Source organism: Cebus imitator, unplaced genomic scaffold (genome assembly GCF_001604975.1).
Source record: "Cebus imitator isolate Cc_AM_T3 unplaced genomic scaffold, Cebus_imitator-1.0 Scaffold165, whole genome shotgun sequence".
NCBI classification, from domain to species: domain Eukaryota; kingdom Metazoa; phylum Chordata; class Mammalia; order Primates; family Cebidae; genus Cebus; species Cebus imitator.
The window spans coordinates 3665489-3672444 of record NW_016107480.1 but is presented as its reverse complement, the minus strand read 5'-3'; the positions used below and the strand labels follow the sequence as shown (position 1 = coordinate 3672444).

General features: G+C 41.4%; 1 pseudogene; it reads right to left on the bottom strand.

Moving 5' to 3' along the window:
* Window positions 1-501: 501 nt before the first annotated feature.
* Window positions 502-857, bottom strand: LOC119473520 (annotated as a pseudogene).
* Between the last annotated feature and the right edge of the window lie 6099 nt (window positions 858-6956).

Here is a 6956-nt window from a genome sequence, read left to right as displayed (position 1 = left end):
TTCTGAGCTGAGGTATCAAGACAAGTCAGACATACTCCAAGTTTTTGAGTTTCTTAGAGAAAGGAATTATCCACAAATATGCTTTATTTCCATACAATGTGGTAAGTATAGTGATACAGGGGTTCAAAGGGTACAATGAGATTCTAGAGTTGGGGACTCGAGCTGAGTTTTTGGGAGTGATGAACCAGGATAGACTTCATAGCAGAGGTAATTTGGGAACAGAATTTAGGAGGAGTGGCAGTTAATAAAAGTATTCAGACAGACAGAAAATTGCGGGAAAAAAAAAAGAAGGCTCATTTGTGTGAGAGAGCTAGGTAAGTGTCCGTTTTGAGAAGCGGGTTGCATGAGACGGCAATATTCCTGGGATATAACTTTTTTTCTAAACAAATCTTGCCTCAGGTTTATTTGTACAAATAGCACAGAAGGATCCCAGCCCCATCCAGATGGCAGCCCAGGGGAGTTGCACCAGTCTTCTGTCCTCACGTTGGCAGATAGAGGTGTCTACTCTGAAGCCTTTGGCCGGCACAGCCTGAGCCCCTTGGCAATGCAGGCATGAGCACGCTTCCCAAACTTGGGGTGGGCAATGTAGGCAAGTTGCCAAGCTTGCGGCTGACACCCCTTGGGATCTTGGGCTTAACCTCTTTGAGCTTTACGAGGGCCCTGATGGCCTTGGCATTGTTGGCCTGCATCTTCTTTAGGCCCTTCTTCTTGTGCTTCTTGGCAAAGCGCATGTTCCTCAGGAACTTGGGGTCCACCCCCTTAAGAGATTCATATCTTTGTGATTGGGGTTTCTTGATGCCATTTCCATGCCATTTTCAGGACTGGTTGTGTGTGGGGTGGTTCTTGCACTGGGCCATGTCTGCACCTTAGGGTACATCTCCTGAAGTGCCTAGAGCTGGAAGTAGCATATAACTTTAATGCAAGTTGTGGCAAGGGACAAAAAGGAAAAAAACAGTGGGCAGATCACAGAGGGCTGTGTATGCTATGTTAAGGAACTTTGTATTTATGCTATAACTATAAATGATTTTTAAGGAGAATGACTTGGTCAGATTTTTATTTAGATAAATTATTCTGGTAGAAATATAAAGACAGACAATATTGAGGCAAGACTGAAAGGCAGAGAGACCAGTAGGAGGTACTGACTCAATAGCACACGTTTGTTACATAGGTAAACTCATGCCGTGAGGGTTTGTTGTACAGCTTACTTCATCACCCAGGTACTAAGCTTAGTGCCCAACAGTTTTCTTTTCTGCTCCTCCCCTCCTCCCAGCCTTCACTCTCAGGTAATCCCCAGTGTGTGCTGTTCCCCTTTCTGTATCCATGTGTTCTCATCATTTAGCTCCTACTTATAAGTGAGAACATGTAGTATTTGGTTTTCTTTTCCTGAATTAGTTTGCTAAGGATAATGGTCTCCAACTCCATCCATATCCCTGCAAAGGACATGAACTTATTCTTTTCTACGGCTGCATAGTATTGCATGGTGTATATGCTCCACATTTTCTTTATCCAGTCTACCATTGATGGGCATTTAGGTTGATTCTGTGTCTTTTCTGTGGTGAACAGTGCTGTAAAGAACACACACATGCATGTGTCTTTATGATAGAATAATTTCTATTCCTTTGGGTATACAACCAGTAATGGGATTGCTACATCAACTGGTAATTCTGTTTTTAGCTCTTCTGAGGAATTACCACACTGCTTTCCACAGTGGCTGAACTAATGTCCACTCCCATCAATAGTGTATAAGCATCTCCTTTCCCAGCAACCGGGCCAGCATCTGTTACTGTTTGACGTTTTAGTATTAGTAATTCTCACCGGTGTAAGAGACCTGTCTTATTAATAAGATAAGGAAATCTAATAGAAAAAGGGGACAGTTTGTGACACAAGATATAGAATGATATGAGACGTTGGAATCAAGGGGTGGACCTTAAAACCTTATCCTCTGAGACTGGTGAGGGAGTGCTTATCTGGTGGCATCCCATTTCGAATGTTTTCTGAACCCAGGGCAAAGGGATAGATACTTGCATGTCTATACCCACATATTTAAATTTATAAATCAAGCAAAAACAATAGTCAAATACAATATGTTAGACAGATATTTTCAATAGACTATGCCTATCTTGACAAAAATATTTTCTTTAGGATTTGGGAAGCCAGCTTTTCACTTAGAGTTTTAGACTCCTCGGAGTTCTGTGCTAGAACTCTGACAGAGCCACCCCAGCCCATGACCCCATTCTCTTGTTTTCCTACTTCTGGCCCCACAGTACACCACAAGAGACCTACAAAGACAGATGTGGACACCCACACCTGCAAGGCCACATCCCTCAGGAAACAGCCACTCCTTGGCCACCCTGTGAGACTAGAGATGCATCTACAGTGGGTTCAGCCATCCTTGGGAGAAAAGATTCTTGGAGAAGTCCGTGCAGGATCCACAAACAGGCTCATGGCAATCTGTGAACAGAATTCTGAGGTTCTGGGTACTTATAGCATAGTATAGAAAAGGAAATGTAGTTCTGGGTGGGCATGTCCCCCTGAGCTTCACACACCCCTTGCCCTGTACAGAGAAGCCCAGGTGTGAGGCCAGAATGATGCTCTCTAAAGCTCAGGGCACAGGGCAGCTGCTCCACTTGCCCAAGCCTCGGGATGGTACAGTCCAGTAGCCTCCAGGTTCTTGATGGAATGCTTTAAAAAAAAAAAAAAAAAGCTAAAAGTGTTAGCCAGCACTGAAGCTGGTTGGGGATCCATCCAGAGGAACCAGTGCCACCTCTCAGGTTGTGTTCTTTTAACTCCTGAGAAACATAGTATCCAAGTAGCTTGCCAGGAGAATTTGTTTTTTCACGTGAAGTAGAAGCACTCACCAGTCAAGCGAGCGTGGGTGAGAATCCCTGAGGTACTACAGATTGCAGGCATTTGCTTGGTAGGATTTTCTTTCCTACTCTCTGCCAATTTGAGTGGACTCCTAAAATTTGCTTTGCGCCAGAAGCATGAACTGGAAGGGGAAAAAAAGACATCACCACAAAACCCACTTCAAAAGCCAGAGAGCTCTTGAAACTGATTTCATCTCAGGAGTCCGCAGCAGTGCTGAAAGCAGGTCACCTTCGGAAAGAAATCTGTCCACCAAGAAAGCTGCAGAGCTTCATGAAGAGCTGGTGTTCTCCCCAGACATAAAGGTAAATCTAGGGCTAAATGGCATCCCTGGCCAACAGAAGCAGGAGCTTATAGAAAGAGGAATGTCCAGAGAACATTTTTTAAAATCTTAATAATTTTCTTTCCAAGGAAATGAACTATTTCAAAAAGGATAATGATGACATGAATTAAATAAAAGAGCAATGGCCACACACAAGTCATACCATTTTAAAAAATATTTTTATTCACATGTAAAATGCTCTTCATGTTGCTTTAGGGATACTCTAGCTTCTCTTCCTGCATATTATACCTGAACAATGACGGAATGATGTTTTTTTAAAAAACAGTAGGATTCGGAAGACCTTTTCTACCATTAATTTTCTATAATGGCTGCTAGAATCTTATTATCTGCATTTTATTGCTAAGAAAAGTAAAATATAGAGCAGTTAAGTGACTATCCAGTGAACAAGTGGTAGAATTGGAAATAGCACCCAATATTTCATCTGACCTATTAAATCATAGATCTTGCTAACCTAGAGGGGCCTCTTTTCACACTAATCTACTTTTGATTCATGGCTATTGATGTCCTGAACGCTGACCTATTAGAAATCTATAATTAGTCAGCACCTAACTATATATTAGATTCTCTTAAGTAATTTCATTGCAAGAATAAGGGGGATGACACTGGAAACTTTCTGAAGAAATAAAACTATTCCTAAACCTTTGAAGACAGGTTAATTTACGACATGTTATCCCATGCACCATGTATCAATTTTTAAAAAGTTCTGGTTTAGAAAAGAAATGGTAAGGAAAATGTTTAAGAAGTATTTAGATAAATTCATGCATAGTGCATCCATCATGTATGGCCTACTATTAATTATCTCTGTTGTCCAAACCCTCTTGCACCAATTTACCCTCTCTGCAGCAATTATTATGGTCTACCTTATACCTAGATCTACGTATGCACATTCTACTTTCCCCACTAAATTCTAAAGGTGGCAATTGTGTCCCATACATTTTTGTGTCCTCTGCAGTGCATAACAGTGCCACACTCGTGGTAGCAACAAGTTGTTGCTGAATGGAAAAAAAATGAATATTTTGGATTATATCACTAAGCTTTTTAGATTGATGTCCAAGACAACCAGACCTACCCACTGGGTATGTCTCTAGGACCCCTGTCAAGGACAGAGCTCTGGATGAGATAAATTGCAGGTCTAAACGAACAGGAATTCTTGTGCTTTAAATTCGCAAACCAAACGAAGGATTGTACACTCTAGAAAGGCTGCTATCAGGATTAAAAAATAAAACAAAGTAGGTACAAATCCCTCCTTTAGTGTTCACTCTGACTGCAGGGAAGGATATACACGTATTTCTTATCAGGCCAAAAAGACTGCCTAACTAAGAAATAAACTTCGTAAGTTAAATGCTTTTATTTCCACTATATGGCAACTCTTCTGTGGTGAACTTGTACTCAGAGAAAATCTGTTTATTGTGCAGTAAAAGGGAAGTCCCAAATAATTAGGAAGCATCATGTGTGCTCAAAGAAATGAAGTCAATAACAGTATTCCAATGTGTGTTGTATCTAAACTAAACTACAAAAGTAGCTTTTCACCATTGCATGCAAATGATGGCTGGAAAATAATCTACTTTACATAATTGCACAGCTGTGGGCAGTCTGGCTTCCAAAATTCAGGATGCATCTTGATAACATGTGTCGGACCCAGAAAAGGGTTAATTTTGTAAACAGTCGCTTTCATATTCTCAGATGGAGACAGAGCGCCTTCACTGTTCTTTAATCAATCAATAGGCATTTATTCCTATGATACAAAGTTTACATTACCCTCCATCTGGAGTGAGTGAAGGAATAAGAAGGAAATCTGTCAAAAAGCAAAATTACTTCTTATTAGCTTTGACCCTGTCATTTCAGTTCAGCTTACTACATGTTAATCTTTTCTATGACTTAAATAAAGCAATAGAAAGTGATTATAATTTAACCCTCTTGTGGATTTCTCCAACACTTTAATCTAAATGCAATGTTTTAGACCGTGATCGGGGATGAGCTATCTTATCTGTCTCATAACGTGATCAAATAGTTGGTCAGTTACTTTGTAGGTTTCATTTCTTCACCAGTTCTGTAAAAATCCTATTGCTCCAGATTTCTCAAATCCCTTCTTCCTGCAGCAGCTCTGCTGTCCCTTTCAGTTTCTAAGTCTAGAAAGCAATGTGGTAGAATGCAAGAGTATGAACTTTGGCTACAAATAGACCACATTTAAAATTTCAGTTCCATGGAGTTGCCTGTATGAAACCCTAAACAATCTGTTAACCTAAGACTCCATTTCTGTATCTGTAAAATGGTTACACTAGAGCCTAGCTCATAAATGAAATAACATGTATGAAGTGCCTGGCACATAAAGGTCACTTAATTCATGCACACAGACTTGCCTCACCCTCGAATGGGATCACTTGTTTTTTTCTGCATTTAGAATGATGTTTGGTGAACAGTGGTGTTTGTTTCATTTCCTAGACTATGGGTTATTAATTCACATAGTCAAAGTACACTGTAGAAGGGGCAAATGTGTATCTTCTATCACAGAAAAGACAAACTGGTAAACATTTCTTGAAGTGGTGAACCAGGCTGGGCATGGTGGCTCATGCTTGTTGTAATCCCAGAACTTTGGGAGGCTGAAGTGAGAGGATCACTTGAGGTCAGGAGTTTGAGATGAGCCTGAGCAACACACAGAGACCTCTTTTTTTTTTTTTTTTGAGGTGGAGTTTTGCTCTTGTTGCCCAGGCTGGAGTGCAGTGGTGTGATCTCGGCTGATGGCAACATCTGCCTCCCAGGTTCAAGCGATTCTCCTGCCTCAGCCTCCCGAGTAGCTGGGATTACAGGCACCTACGACCATGCCCAGCTAATTTTTGTATTTTTAGTAGAGACGGGGTTTTACCATGTTGGCCAGGCTGGTCTTGAACTCCTGACCTCAAGTGATCTGCCTGCCTCAGACTCCCACAGTGCTGGGATTACAGGCATGAGCCACCACGCCCAGCCACTACACATTTTTTTTAAATTAGCCATGGTGGCATTTGCCTGTATCCTAGCTATTCAAGAAATTGTGGTGAGAGGGTCACCTGGGCTTAGGGGACTGAGGCTGCAGTGAGCCATGTTTGTGCCACTGCACTCCAGCCTGGCCAACAGAGTGAAACCCTGTCTCAAAAAAAAAAAAAAAAAATGCCAACATGCAAATGTGTTTAGTTGATGACCTGATGACCACGGAGTAAGACTGTTTAGTGCTTTGAAAAGTTATCTTTATTTTGTTATGTATGGTAAGTTTGATTATTACCATTACTGAGGTGGGAGTCAGGGGGTGGTCAGCACAAGCATGTACCCTCCCGAATGGATAAATAAGGCAGAGGAAGGCACGTGGCCTAAATGTGTGTGCTACAGACCATGCATACTATTCTCCATTGTGTATCTGTTGGTGGGAGTGTAAATTAGTCCAACCATTGTGGAAGACAGTGTGGCGATTCTTCGAGGACCTAGAAATAGAAATTCCATTTGACCCAGCAATCCCATTACAGGGTATATATCCAAAGGATTATAAATCGTTCTATTATAAGGACACGTGCACAGGAATGTTCATTGCAGCACGGTTTACAATAGAAAAGACCTGGAACCAACCCAAATGCCCATCGATGATAGACTGGATAGGGCAAATGTGGCACATATACACCATGGAATATTATGCAGCCATCAAAAACGATGAGTTTGTGTCCTTTGTAGGGACATGGATGAACCTGGAAACCATCATTCTCAGCAAACTGACAGAAGAGCA